This window comes from Oreochromis niloticus, linkage group LG23 (assembly GCF_001858045.2).
Source record: "Oreochromis niloticus isolate F11D_XX linkage group LG23, O_niloticus_UMD_NMBU, whole genome shotgun sequence".
Taxonomy (NCBI): Eukaryota; Metazoa; Chordata; class Actinopteri; order Cichliformes; family Cichlidae; genus Oreochromis; species Oreochromis niloticus.
In genome coordinates this window covers 25,070,347-25,086,115 of record NC_031986.2, presented here as the reverse complement: position 1 = coordinate 25,086,115, position 15,769 = coordinate 25,070,347, and the positions used below count along the sequence as shown (strand labels likewise).

The 15,769-nt window shown below is 40.5% G+C and overlaps 1 protein-coding gene across 1 annotated transcript in view; it reads left to right on the top strand.

The window, feature by feature from the left end:
- Nucleotides 1–15,769, top strand: part of LOC109196997 (NLR family CARD domain-containing protein 3) — a 501,803-nt gene that overhangs the window by 326,230 nt on the left and 159,804 nt on the right. The window lies entirely within an intron of this gene.

Here is a 15,769-nt window from a genome sequence, read left to right as displayed (position 1 = left end):
TGCTAGAATGAATGGCTTTGGCTGGACCTGCCCCTTTGGGCAGGGCCTTTGTCAGAGCATCACGTCACCAGGCTCCTGATTGGTTGTCGCGGCGCGGAGTTCAGATTTTTCCAACTCGAGCGGTAGACACGATAGGCGCAAATGCACAAAATACACCACACAAACTGCAGCGCGTATTTTACTTTGCGCTTCAAACGTGTCAGATTCGCGCAACCAAGTACCGCAAATCAGGCAGAAAAGCGTTTTCGCGGCGCAAATCTGCTTCTGAAGTTTCGCGCGACCCCCAGTCACGCTTCATCGCGCTCTTCCATAGACTTTACATGTAAACCTGAAGCTCTGGTCGCGTCTATCATGTTCGGTGTGAACGCACCCTAAGGTGTCTCCTCCTCATGTACAGACTGAATTATCTGTTCAACAATCAGCATTTCTGATTCATGGATTTAATTAGTTTTTGTTTGCTAGTTTTGACCGAGATTTCAACATATCTGTTGTGGCATCTGTTCAGTGTTTTGGAAGTTTTACAGCACTGATCTCACTTAACTCTGTAACATAACAGTGTACAATATTACTATTAGAAAGATTATTACAGATGCAACAATCAGATGATCACCTATGAGGTGTCCATGGTTACAGTGTCAAGGAACAAGTCATCTGAGGGGACAGAAAAGAAAGAAATACTTCGGTCAGTGTTGATTAAAAATTAATCTTTTTTCTGTCTGTCAGAACCAAGTGGAGTCCCGCTTCCCCCCACATCAACCAGAACTTCTCTGAAACTGATTCTAGCTGCATGTCAATAAGAAGTCATCAGTCCATGAGTCCAGACATAGACTAGACTAGACTAGAATAGAATAGAATAGAATAATCCTTTAATTGTCCCACAAGGGGAAATTTGGTTGTTACAGCAGCAAAAAAACACATATATAAACAGAACATGACACACAATTTTTTTTACATATTTACATCATGGACAATAGTTACCAAAACAGAGTACTGTACAGTTATTAAAAATTAGAGTACAGAGAAGTGGCAAACCCAGGTTGTAGTGTGCAAACAGAGCAGGATACTGAAAGATGTTTAAATAGTTAAGAATATTTAGAATAATTAGAAAAGTGCAGATTGTGTATTGTACCTGTGCATTAAAAAGTAGACATGTAACTTCCAATAAGTTACATGTGAGAAAAGTAATGTTCAAGTTATAACAGTAGAAGTTGTCCGGTTGATTAGTGCAAGTTACAGCACTGATGTAAACATCTATGTTTGTTGGGAGCAACTTTGATTGTACAGTCTGACAGCTGCAGGGAGGAAGGACCTGCGGAAAGACTGCTGCATCTAGGATGAAGGAGCTCTGCAGTTCAGCAGCATTTACATGCATACATTTACATACATTTACATCTTGAACACCCAGGTACCTATAAGAGTCCACTATCTCAATGTCCACTCCCTGGATGTTCACTGGTGTCAGTGTGGTGGGTCTGCGTCTCCGAAGTCCACCACCAACTCCTTGGTTTTCCCGGCATTGATCAGCAGGTGGTTCTGCTGGCACCAGTCCACAAAGTCCAGAGTCCACTGTCTGTACTCTGGGTCGTCCTCACCTGTGATGAGGCCGACTATGGCAGAGTCGTCAGAGAACTTCTGTCGGTGGCAGCGTGGGGAGTTAATCGAGAAGTCAGCAGTGTAGAGGGTGAAGAGGAACGGTGCCAGCACAGTTCCCTGTGGGGCCCCCGTACTGCAGACCAGCGTATCAGAGACACAGCCCTGTGTCCTCACATACTGTGGGCGTCCTGTGAGGTAGTCAAGTACCCACTGGGACATGTGGTGGTCCACTCCTGATAGCTCCAGCTTGTCCCTGAGAAGTCGTGGCTGGATGGTGTTGAAAGCACTGGATAAATCAAAGAACATGATCCTCACAGTGCTTCCAGGCTTCTCCAGGTGAGTCAGAGCTCGCTGCAGGAGGTAGATGATGGCGTCCTCCACCCCGATGCCAGGCTGGTAAGCAAACTGCAGCGGATCCAATGAAGACCTCACCATGGGGCGCTGATGGTTTAGAACCAACCTCTTGAGTGTCTTCATCAGATGTGATGTCAGGGCTACCGGCCTGGAGCTGCTGAAGTCCTTGGGATGGGAGGTCTTTGGTACCGGTACCACACAGGAGGTCTTCCACAGCTGTGGTACTTTCCCCTGTGACAGGTTAAACAGATATCCCAGGATGCCACACAGTTCATCTGCGCAGCACCTCAGGAGCCTGGACATGATGCCGCCTTCCCCACCTTGATCTTGCGAAGCTTGTTTCTCACTTGAAGCACTGAGATAGAAAGAATGGATTTTGGGGGAGGGGGGTGTATGTTGGAGTCCACAGAAGCCGGGGGGTGGGTGTGATGGCTGGGAGCTGGGAGGTGTGAAGTCCTGAGATGAAAGACAGGCAGTCCCTGAAGATGAGGGAGATTGCAGCAGGGGGGCAATGCCGGGGGAGGGGTGGGTGGTTGATCAAACCTATTAAAATATTTATTTAGTTCATTCATCCACCCCAAGTCTCCTGCAGCCTGGCGGGTTGGTTTTTGTCCTGAGATTGTCTTCAGGCTGTTCCAAACCCCTCTGATGTTGTCCTGTTGCAGCTGCTCTTCTATCTTCCTCCTGTAGTTTTCCTTTGCTTGCCTTATCTTCCATTTCAGCTTCTTCTGGACAACTCTTAGCTCCTGTTTGTCTCCAGATCTAAAGACTCTCTTCATCTCCTTGAGGAGAGCCTTTATTTCAGGATTTATCCATGGCTTGTTGTTAGAAAAACACCGTACCTTTCTGATGGGTACGGTGTTGTCCACACAGAAGTTCATGTAATCCGTAATGTAGTCTGTGATGCTGTTGAGGTCATCCTCCAGGGGGCTGCAGAGGTTGTCCCACACAGTAGAACGGAAACAGTCCCTCAGGGCCTCTTCAGTCTCTGCCGACCATTTCCTAACTGTGCGTTTCACAACTGGTTCTCTGTGTACTATCAATCTCTTAGCATAGTCATTAGCTTCAAGCTGACCTTATAATCAAGACTAACAGATAATCCACAGGAAACATGAGATTCTCACTACAGTCCTCCTTGATGCTGACTGTTGTTCATCCCTGGAGCATAAAACTTTCTTCAGCAATCTGACTGACATTTGAAATTCACTGAAAAAAGAGTTTAAAGTGAGCTGCATAAGCATTATAAAGTCTGAAAAGCATTCATAAAATAACATTCATACAATCTAAAAGCAGCACATGGTGACAATGTGGAGGAAGAACAGGAAGAGACCTCCAATAGATCAAGACAGGTAACCATCTGTGGGGAAACTGAAGAGAAAAAAACCTGTTTCTGATGACTAAAATTGATTTTCTATTTCTGTCTGTTAGAATTTACAGACTGACGTCCCGCTCAAATCTACCAGAGCTTTTCTGAAACTGATTCTGGATGTGTGTCCATGAGACATAATCACTCCATGGGTCTAATATTTTGACATGTAAGCAGCAACTAAGTTATCAATGTGATATTCAAGTGTTCAGTGTTATTTTATTGAGGTTTGTGTTAGTTTTCATTATTTTTGGAACACATACAGCATGTTAGTTTTAGAGTTCTTCACATAAACAGAACCAAACAGATTATGTGCTCTCCTCCTGCTCCCATCCACTGGAGTTATTCTAAACCAAAACACATCTGTATGTACATGAGAAGTAATCAGTCCATATGTCGTGGTCCTGGGTCTTTGAGTTTATTTTGGTTCAATCTTTTGGATTTGGGAGATGTTTGTATTCAAGTTCTGTTTTGGTTCTTTGTATTGGTTGGTCTTTTATTTCATGCTTTCTAGTGCTTCTGAGTCTGGTTATTTGCAGTCCCTGTGTCACGCTATTGTGTCTCATTCTGGGTCTCTGCATGTCCCATTTTATTTTTTATAGTCTCCTGCTCCGTGTGGAACAAATTCAGTTTTGCTTCCTTTGTCTCATTAGCCTGGATTAGTGTCAGCTGTGTTTCCACCTGTGGCCTTGTTTTCCCTTGTGTGCATATATTGTCTGCATCTCCCTTTGTTCTGTGTCGTGATCTCTCAATGCTGTGTGTGCCCTCTGTTCCGTGTTTCCTAGTTAATATGCTGAGGTACCCGTCTGCTCAATTTCTGTGTAATCTTGCAAGTTTAGCAGTAAAGCTGCCATGAGTTCAGTTCTGCATCTGTGTTCTGCAGTTTTGGGTCCATGACTCCACCTGCCAAACATCAAGATATAATACTATGAGTCTAGCTCTGTTAGTCTAAGTTCTGAATGTTTGATTAAAAGTGGGTAAAATAAGTATTGAACATATCAGCATTTTTCTAAGTAAATCTATTTCTAAATGTGCTATTGACATGAAATTATCACTAGCTGGCGATAACACTCTGTCCGAAAATCAAATGCAAAGAAATCAAACCATATGTCCATAAATAATGTGTAATAATGAGAAATGCCAGAGGGAAAAAGTATTAAATATGCTTATTGAACTGTATTTAATACTGCGTATATAATTTTCAAGACGCCTCATGCATGGAAAAACTAATCGCATGTATTGATCAGATGTGATTTTGGCTCATTCTTCCACACAAAAAGTCTTGAAATCCTAAAGCTTCTGTGGTCCTCTTCTATGAATTCTGAGCTTTAGTTCTTTCTGCAGATTTTCAATTAGATTCAGGTCAGGTGATTGGCTGGGCCATTCTAGCAGCTAGCGCGGTCAGATCAAGCCTCATCAAAACTTGAAGCTTTCAATCAGATTGGTTCAATAAACGTGTTACGGTCCTGGGCCGGTGGCCCAGTGTCTTGATTTTATTTTGTTGTTTATTAGTCTGTTTTCCTTTTGGTTCATGGTTTATGACTACTGGTGTTTTGGTTTCTGTTCTGTGTTTCTTAGCTTGTGTATTCCTTTGCTCCTCATGTCACTCTGGTCCCTGTACTCTGTCTCGTTAGGTCTAATTTTTCCCTGCTATGTTCCCACCTGTTCCTCGTTCCCTCATGTGTATTTATAGTGTGTGTCCTTCAGTGTTCAGCGTCTCGTCGAACCCTCAACTTGCTGTGTGTTTTTCTTCCGTGCTCCCAGTCTCTCGTCTTTAGGTTTTCCTAGTGTTTTGTTATTAGCTTTGTGTTTTCAGTTTAGGTCTGTTTTTGTAAGTTTATGTTTGGAGTCTTTGCCACAGCACAATAAAGATGCCTCTTTTAGTTCACTGTGAGTCCAGTGTTTGGGTCCTCTTCTCCTGCCTGCACACAGCAAAACATGACAAAAGGGTTCATTTCTAAAGGCTTCATGTGCCCACAAACCCACCTGCTGGTCAAAACCTTTATTTTAATTTTCTGTGATGGCCTCTTGACTGTCTTGCAACAGTTTCAGGATGGGAATGATCACTGCCAGGATTTGAAAAAAACACCCTAATTTGATTTTGTGTGGCTCATTCATTTATCTAATTTGTTTTTAGTTGATATCTGGGTAATGGTAATAGAAGTCTATCAAAAAGAAAAAAAGAAACCCATCATAACAAAGCTTATGTGTAAGTTCAATGAAGAAGATCTATGGTCTCACATCTGTTCATCCCCAGGTGTTGTGGGCTAAATCTCAGCTTTGCATCACTCCCACTTTCCGACGCTGTCCAGCTGTTTTTGACATCACTGGTCTAGTCCAATCACCTTCTCCCAGCCTTCTCCAGGCCAATCAGCATTCATGCCACATACTTTTAATCTCACTGCGCATCTGTCATTCTCCTTTGCAGACACCTTCGTGCAACCCACCTCATCCACATCGCCATTTCTCATCACTCAGGCTACATTCAACCCACCATCTTCATCTCCACCACCACCACAGTCTAGGCTCCGGGGGTTCCTGTTCTAATCCCTTTCACAGCTGGGGTTCCTTTTCACCAATCCCATCTCCCATCGGAGTCTAGCCACTAAACACCTTTATCTAAATTCTGTTCATCATGTTCATTTTTTCTAATGATCTCTCCTTACTGAAATTATTTCAGTCAATGTTTGAATAAATCCAACAGGATGTGAGATATACATTTTAGAACTGTTGCAGTGTTTTCAAAAGACGGGGCAGTGATTGTGCTTGTGAATACTGGGCTGATGGTGACTTGGACTCAATTCCCTTTGTCATGTGGTCCATACAACAGTTAACTACAACTGCTGTTTATTTGCTTCACAGCTGCCATGCAGTCTGCACTCTCAGACATCACATGGAGCCAGGACTGCATGGACTGGCTGTCCTCGTGAGACAGACTTTAAATTATACCTAAAGTAGACGTAGAAGTTGAGCAGAAATTTATTTAAGTCCATTAACTTCACGATGTTTAAGTTAATGAATAACTGTGTTGAAAAACTGAGATTACAATATCAATCAAGATAATTGTACCGTTTTTTCCACATTATAAGGCACACTTAAAATCCTCTAATTTTCAAAAAAATCGACAGTGTGCCTTATAATCCAGTGCACCTTATGTATGAATTCTGATTGTGCTTACTGACCTCGAACCCATTTTATGTGGTACACAGCGCTCAAAAATCTGTCAAAAAATGTTTTAGTACGACTTTGGTAAGCTACGAAGCTGCTCCGCTTCATGGATTGTCGGAGCATTACGGCTACTGTAGTCAGGAGCCTCGAGGAGTAATCTGGGTCCAAAACTCCGTCCGCTTCAGGTCCCAAAGTCAAACGAACACTGCGGCATCACTGATAGTTAAAAACTGTCTAAATTCTTTTATCTTTAATAAAATGATCAGTGTTGCTGCTTTACCGGGTGTAACAATTAAGTTTAATATCCAGGCATCCATGAAAACAGAATGTATTAAATTTAATGGAGCTAGAAGTTAGCAGGAAGTTAGCTCGCTAGTTTCCACCTAAATATGATATAGCATGTTCTGACAGCTTTGGTATCACTCCCAGCAAAAATGAAGACAGGAAACTAAACAGCAGTGACTTTTGTAGGGTTACTGAAGTTGGACTAGCTGGTATATAATGATGTGCTACGTGATCACTAGCGACACAGCTATGTTAGCATAACATAAACAGTGAAGCTGGAGGATGACCGCTAACTTTTTTCCACTCGATTAAAGTTAACGTGAGCATTCCCGATGGTTAGGAACAAATGCAATCGCATGGCAGGATGCTGTAAACAGACCAAACTTCAGTCAGGAGAATAACTGAGATAATCCATCCACAATACGAGGTTAGTCATTAATATACTGCAACAACATGGGAATAGAGCAGCTGCGAGAGAATTCAACATTAATGAATCAATGGTACGGAAGTGGAGGAAGCAAGAAGAATGAGTTGAGTAAAGATTGACTTATTTGACTGTTTTGTTTCCCTTAATGTGCCTTATAATCCGGTGCGCCTTATGGTCCGAAAAATACGGTAATTATGATTTTTGAGTGGATTCCCATTCATTTCCTATGGCGGTCACTTTTGACCGGGAACACCATAGGTGTAACAAGGTTGATTAAAACACTCAAAATTCAATGAAAAAAGGTGATCATCACTTTTATATGTTCAAGTGCAGAGTGTGGAGGATATCATAAGGCCTTGAGGCAATCAGATGTAAAAAAAACAAACAAAAAAAACAATATTTATGAGTGTTTTAAGTTGTAAATAGCTCAGATTTGACCCGAATACGACAGGAAGGCTAAAAGACAGTGCGCTGGTCTGACCCCCCCTCCTCCTTTCAGGGTGGAGCCTGCTGGAGTCTGATGGTTGACACCAGGTCTGAGGAAGTGTAAGTGTGTTTTTAATGTGATTCATGAAAACAAAGCAGCACACATTCAACCATCTTCAAACTGTCACATCACTCATTCACATCTCTGATGTCAGGAGTCATCATCAAAGTGTCAATCAATGAACAGATGGTGGATCAATAACTGCAGCTGGATTGTGTTTTTCTCTCCATCAGATTCCTGTCAACTCACAATCGACACAAACACAGTAAACAGAAACCTCAGACTGTGACAACAACAGGAAGGTGACACTTGTGTTATCGACTCATTATATCCTGATCATCCAGATAGATTTGACTGGTGGCCTCAGCTGCTGTGTAGAGATGATCTGAAAGGTCGCTGTTACTGGGAGGTCGAGTGGAGGAGACCGGCTTGTGTATCAGTGAGTTAAGCTTATCAGTACAACTATAAAAACAATATTGAAGATTTAATCGCCCTATAAACAGTTTGTCCGATGTATATAGCTAAACTGTGTCTTAAAAAGATAAAAGTAAATGTCAAATAGTTATGGACTTGTTTTTATGTGTCTGGTGCTGTTGTTCCCCGTTTTCCTGTGTGTGTGTGTGTGTGTGTGTGTGTGTGTGTGTGTGTGTGTGTGTGTGTGTGTGTGTGTGTGTGTGTGTGTGTGTGTGTGTGTGTGTGTGTGTGTGTTGTCCAGAGGCCCGGTTTACATGCACCATCAGGCCCGGAGAGTGTGTCCTGCCAGAAGTCTGGTCACACCTGAAGCAGATGACGACACACACCTGCTGCTGATCAGCCTCGTCTGGAGGGAGCTACTTGAGAGAGTGGCTGAGCTCCCATCAACATGGGATCGTTGTGTGACATCACGTTAGTTTCCTTGCAGTTAGTGAAAGTTAGGCTGCTGCTGTAACTGTGGAGTTTTCATATCACCATTTAATCAAAAGCACACATGCACCTAACTGACAATGCAGAGGTGTGGCAAAATCATTTAAATTATTTTCGTTAAAATGAGCAATGAGCAAAACAAAAATAAGAGTGGAGCTGCAATGAAAGACAAGTTACCTTTTTTCACTTAACACAAAGTTATCCCTAACAGGTGACATTTAATTAGTTACTTTATTACCATACATACATTTAGAGGCAGTCTACTGCAAGGAGTGCTACCAGCTATTCACCAAATGTGTCTCCCTGCAATCCTCACTGCAAACTAAAATGCTGTCCTCATACTTGTGGCCTGGTACTTTTACCCACATGCATTAATATGGAGAGGGGGCCTCATCAAAAGTGGCTTGTGCCCCAACAAGACAGCCTTGTGCCTACTAAAAAGATTAACTAACCAAAAAATTAATAACCACATGCGCCAAAGACAGGTCAACTCAGTTAAATGTAACATGTGTGGTTAATATATTAAAATATGCAATCAAGCCAAAATACAGTAAAACAGGCTTAAACAACACAACACCAGAGGAGACGACTAAAAAGGACAAAAAACGTTACTGGCTTGTGTCCACTCTGCTGTAATCCCATTCACCACAATCAGTGACTAAAAAAACAAACAACCACCAAAAGAATCAGGTCCACAAACACTTAAAAAATAAATGATTAAATTACCACTGGGGTCATCTGTGCGAGCATGTTTTTACGACCATTACCTGTGTTTCATAATTAAGCAACCTCTAGCGTTCATACGTGAAAAGTCATGTGAATAATGCGTTTTCCTCAGATTTCTGTTTTAGTAACTCTGAAGTGAAGAAATCTTAAAAAAAAAAAAAAATAGTAAGTGACAGTACCTGTGTGCTGAAACAATGGTTAGGAAACAGAAATTGCCTGAGAATCTGCTCATATTTAATATTTCTTCTTTATAAACATTTTCTATGGCTGTTCCCAGTATGACCAACAATACAAAGCATGATAAACAGTGATAAGTTAATTCAGCCAAATACACTTTTTAAAACAGGGGTAGGCAACTCCAGGCCTCGAGTGCCGGTGTCCTGCAGGTTTTAAATATCACCTTGTGTCAACACACCTGAATCAAATGATTAGTTCATTACCAGGCCTCTGGAAAAACTTCAAGACATTGGGACATTGTTGAGGTGGTAATTTAGTCATTTGAATCAGCTGTGTTGAATCAAAGACACATCTAAAACCTGCAGGACACTGGCCCTCGAGGCCTGGAGTTGCCTACCCCTGTTTTAAAATGTAAAAAATGAATAAATAAATAAAAATAAATAAATAAAAAAGAAGCTAACTCACTGTATGTATGGCAACAGTTTACTTTCTGTTACTTGATATCAGAACCACATCTATGAAATCAATCAATAAATAAAATAAATATCAAATGAATGAATACATGAATTTATAAGTACATTACTCATGTGATCCATTTTGTTCAATGCCACATTTTTTAAAGGCTGCTATTTATTGAGATTGAGGATATTTTTTTAGAAATTAATCAAGCAGTGTTTTCTACTTGATATGTGTTTGAAGCAACATGCGTTGCTTCAAATTTGACAACACAAAGTTAAACAGCCAGAAACCATCGATGTGGACTTGAGTCAATGCAAGACCATACTGTACATTAAGAACTTAGCCTGTTAGCCTCTCCAGTCCGTTCCAGGAAGAAGGCAAGGGCTCATATTCCAGGGGTGCATTTTGAAGGGGGTGACTTCAATCTCAAATCATCAAATTTTTTAAATATTTTCTCCTCTGCCATCTCAGATTTGCATAAAAATGTTATAGTCCAAAATTTGAGTATACAGTATATGTCATTGCCCTGGGTCAGTGACCCGAGGTTTATGTTTTTGGATTGTTCTGTTTTGGGGTGTAATAGGAGATTCTAAGTTAGATTAGATTCTCTGAAATGGTAAATGGCCTGTATTTGTATAGCGCTTTACTAGTCCCTAAGGACCCCAAAGCGCTTTACACATCCAGTCATCCACCCATTCACACACACATTCACACACTGGTGATGGCAAGCTACATTGTAGCCACAGCCACCCTGGGGCGCACTGACAGAGGCGAGTGGTTTATGTTTGGTTTGCTTGTATTTTTATGTTCTTATTAGATCCTTTGGTTTCTGTTTAGTGTCTAGATCTTAGTGATCATAGTTCTTCCTCCCCTCAGAGTCTAATCTCCTCCTGTGGTTAGTTTGTCTTGTCTCTGTGTTTATTCTTGTCTCCCCGGTCACCATGTCAAGCTTGCATGTGTTGAGTCCAAGTGTCTGTCACTTTGCCGAGAGTTCTTGTTTTATTTTGAAAGTCCTTATCCTGTATTCAGTGTATCTAGTTTTGCTTCTCTTTGGTCTCGTTATGTCAGATTAGATCTAGCTGTGTTTCACTCCTGTTGTGAATTCCCCCATTACCCTCTGTGTATACATTGTGTGTGTTTTTCTTTGTTCTTAGTTGGGTTGTCTGTGTGTCAAGTCAAGTATTTCATGTTCAGGTTTGGGTTTCATGTCTTAGTTTCCCACGTCATCTTGCTTTCAGAATCATGTATTCAGATTTTAGTTGTTTTTCCCAGTTTAGGTGTTGTTAGGTTAGTGTTTTTTTCTCTTTTGCTTTTTTCCTTCAAGTTCAGTTCTGTCTCTGGTGTCTACATTTGAGTCCACTCCAAACAGTCTTCCAGTTCAGACCTTGACAGAACATAATGAATTATTCTAATTTTAGCTTCATGGGTAAAATATCTTTTTAGATAGTTATATTTTAAAAGGTGTGTCACTTTGATGTAATTTTTCTTTCACATTGAAATCAGAGGCTCAAAAATGATTAAATGGTAAGTAATGTTTTGCAGATGTCAGGTTTATACAGTAGAATAGTTTGTAAAAATGGCGCTAATGAGACTGAGCTGTATCAGTCGTATCCCGATCAAATTCGATCAGTGGCCTCAGCTGCTGTGTAGGAACATCAGATTAAAAAGCACCAAACCAACTGGTTCTGACAGACATTTTCTCTCTGTCTGTCAGAGCCAGTCGGACTCCTGCTTCCCCTCACATCAGCCAGAACTTCTCTGAAACTGATTCTAGCTGCATGTCCATAAGAAGTCATCAGTCCATGAGTCCAGACATGCAAGATTTATATTCAGTGTTTGTCATGATTTGTCAATGTCTAAGAGCATGTTTGCTTTCAGTGTTGTTCTTCACATGAATATCCATCTCTTAGCATCGTCATTAGCTTCAAGCTGAACTAGTAATCAAGACTAACAGATAATCCACAGGAAATTCTGGAGCATAAAACTTTCTTCACCAGACTGACTGACATTGCAAATTTACTGGATAAAGAGTTTAAAGTGAGCTGCATAAGCATTATAAAATCTGAAAAACATTCATAAAATAACATTCAAACAATCTGAAAGCAGCACATGGTGACAATGTGGAGGAAGAACAGGAAGAGACCTCCATCAGATTAAGACAGGTAACCATATGCGGGGAAACTGAAGAGAGAAAAACCTATTTCTGATGACTAAAAGGGTTAGGGTGGTGAGAAGTAATCAGTCCATGTGTCGTGGTCCTGGGTCTTTGATTTTATTGTGTTTCAGTCTTTTGGATTTGGGAGATATTTGTATTCAAGTTCTGTTTTGGTTCTTTGTATTGGTTGCTCATACTTTCTAGCAAAGGCGTAGATTTGGCATGGACGGAAGGGACATGTCCCCACCAATATCCAGTGGTTATTGAATTGTCCCCACCAATAATTTGATCTATTCGAGTAAAGAAAAACAAAACCGGTAGAAAGAAAAAACCGATCTGTCAACGTCTCATTCACGTAGCGGTGCAGAAAGAGTTAAATTACGTTCTCTACTGGAGTCCTTCCTCATGTGACAAATATGGCCAATGTGATTGGCTGTGCCTTTCAGGGAGCTCTGTTTAGTTTTAGCAGCGGCAATCCTGCGCTGCGAGGACCTGTAAGGACAGGGGCGGATCTAGAGAAATTTTCTTAGGGTGGCATGAGGGTGGCAAAGAAATCAAATGGGGTGGCAAAATCAAAGCCTTTTTCCCAAACACATATGCAGGTGGTTACATATGGTTAAAATGATTCAAATGCAGTAAGCATACACGTTTTTCATATAAATAGTCTATAACTTAATTATTGTCTGTAGCCCACATAATTACACACTTTAGTTACATAAAACATGTGAGTTTTGATTCTATGTACTGTATAGCCTGTATAATAAATAAATATGTAGCCCAATAACTATAAAATCCAGAAAGCTACACAACATGGGGCGGTTCATTTACAAACACAAGTCTAACTTAAGTTTCACACTGTTTTTTGTTAGAAAACAATCACATTGTTTGATGCTTAAATTACACAAAATGTCAGAAATCTTCACTGTCATGAACAAAAATTTAAACCAAATTTTTCATGATTTGTTGGATTAACCCACTGAGGTCTGAAATACAACCGGACATTTTTGACTCCTTTTGAGTTTACGTTTGTATTTCCCCCTCAAATTGTTTCATTTTATTTTTCCCCCCTTGCCTTGTTTGGTATCATTCTTTTCAGCTCATTTAGTTGTTTTTTTCACTGACATACTGCATTAGTATTAGAGTCTGGTTATTTGCAGTCCCAGTGTCAAGCTCACGTCTCAGTCTGGGTCTCTGTGTGTCCTGTTATATTTTGATAGTCTCCTGCTTTGTGTGGATCAAATTCATTGCGGGTCATACAGGAGAATTTTTTTCTCATAACAATCGTGGACGAAGCAGGAGTTAATGCGAGAGAGGAATACACTTTTAAGTATAAGTATATAGTATATGAAAATCTGGTGGTACAAAAGTTACATTTTCATAGTGGTTGTGTTGTTAGGCTTTGGGCATTTGCTTATTAAAATATTCTTCGTAAAAATTGCCCGTAAACTAGCTTGTATGCTGGGTCCCGTGGTTTTTCATGTATTGCTGCTTACATACAGCTAATTTTGATTTTTTAAAATTAAGCTTTTGGTGTTATATTTTAGGGAACAAAGACCAAACAGCTCAATTTATTAAAATGACAGGAGAAAAGATCACTGGTTCACTGGGGTGAAGAATTCGGCCACTGTGACAAGAATAAATCGATTTACACATCATATTCATATGAGTACGTTTTTATTAACCCTCATGCTGTACAGAACCTGTGATGTCCAGACGGAATTCCTCTTGTGTTCTGCTGTGAAAACTTTTGGATTTAGGGATTAACATAGTTGCCATGGTTTTCTCTCTTCTCTTATCTGTTGTGTGTGATCAGGACAATTCTGGAGAAGATGACCTTGCAGGGGAAAGTCCCCCCCCCCCCTTAACATACATACATACTTTGTTTTTTTGTTTTTTTGTTTTTTTTATCAAGAAGACTATTCTTAAGAACACAAGTTAATAAATGTACAATTACTAAGAGTTGTGGTGTTTTTATTTGCCTACTGTCATTTTTGATTTCCTCTGCCTTTAAGATTGCAAGTATCCAGGCTCAGGAGAGGGAGTCAGTGGGAAGCCCACTGCTGCAACTTGGCCCTGGTTTGCCCTCATGGATGAGGTGATAGGACAGAGGCCTTCCATTAGGCCTCCTGTCCTAATTTCCTCTCTCCCTGGGAGAAAGAGGAAGAGAGACAGGGATGATGAGCTGCTAAACCTCATCAGAGAGGACATGAGGCAGCAAAGAGAGGCTGAGGAGAGGAGAGCGCAGGAGAGGATGGACAGACTGGTTTCAATTCTTGAAAGATCAGTTCCAAAATGAGTTATGTATTAAGAAATATAACAATGTAACAAATATATTAAAATAAATATATGTGTTGCATTAGTTTTAAAAATGTATGTTATGAATAAATTGATTAAAACAAACAGTAATTGTCACTGAACTCATTTCATTTACAGGTATTTTTAACATGTATGAACATAACGCTAACTTTGAACAATTTTAAATGGATATTTATTTAATAAGAATAAAGTAAATAACAATAACAATAAAACAAGAAGATTTATAATACATCAACAAAAATCAGGCCTGGGATCCTCCTGGTTGAAAAAAAAAAAAAAAAAAAAACAGTCCAGGACTAGGACACTCAGGTTAATCCTGCAGTACAAGGGTCTGGTCTGGTTAAGGAAAATGTGGAGAACAGTTTTAGTAGAAAGGTATGATTTCATTTATTTTAAGAGATCGAAGCATTATTCTGATTATTAAGCATAAGTAAAATATACTAACATGCTGTGAAAAGACATTTTCTACACTTCATCTGTGTAACTAAGCTTTTATGTGAACTCAAAAATAACCCTGTTTTCAGCTTTGTGACATTTGTGACGCGCTACCGACCGGAAAAACACGGAAGTAAGGGTGAACTTGAACGAAGGCTAGAAGGCTGTCCAATTTCACAGCCGCTCACTTCGGGCCTACCCTGCCTTCGAGGACCTGCCCTCGGTGGACCAGGTACGTCAGGTCCTTCAAAACATGCTACCCCTGAATTTGGACACAGTAACAGTCTGCATGTGATCTCTCCCTGGTGTGTGCCCAGGTGTGTGTTCAGTGATTCCTAGTTAATGTATATGCTCAGTCAGGGGTGTAATTTCCAGGGGGTTAGGGGGTTATGACCCCCCCCCCCAATAATCAGACCCAACCAATATAACCCCACACACCCCACCCCCCAATAAAATTATGAATTATCTAGCATAAATAGGCTTTTGATTTTCTTTACTCATTTCAGGTATTACCAGCTAAATAGTTTCATGTTTAATCACCTGGGAATTTACCCAGATTTACACATAGATCTTCTAAAGAGAGAGACGCCTCCTGCATGGAAAAACGAGTCTACAATCTATTGATCAGATGTGATTTTAGCTCATTCTTCCACACAAAAAGTCTTGAAATCCTAAAGCTTCTGTGGTCCTCTTCTATGAATTCTGAGCTTTAATTCTTTCTGTAGATTTTCAATTAGATTCAGGTCAGGTGATTGGCTGGACCATTCATGAAGCTTATGTGTAAGTTCAATAGGGAAGATCAACACAGCTGCTGTATGATGGTCTGGTTACTGTTGCTAGGAGGTTGAGTGGAGAGGAAAGCTTTCTATATCAGTGAGTTACAGAACAATCAGAAGGAAAGGAGACAGTGATGACTGT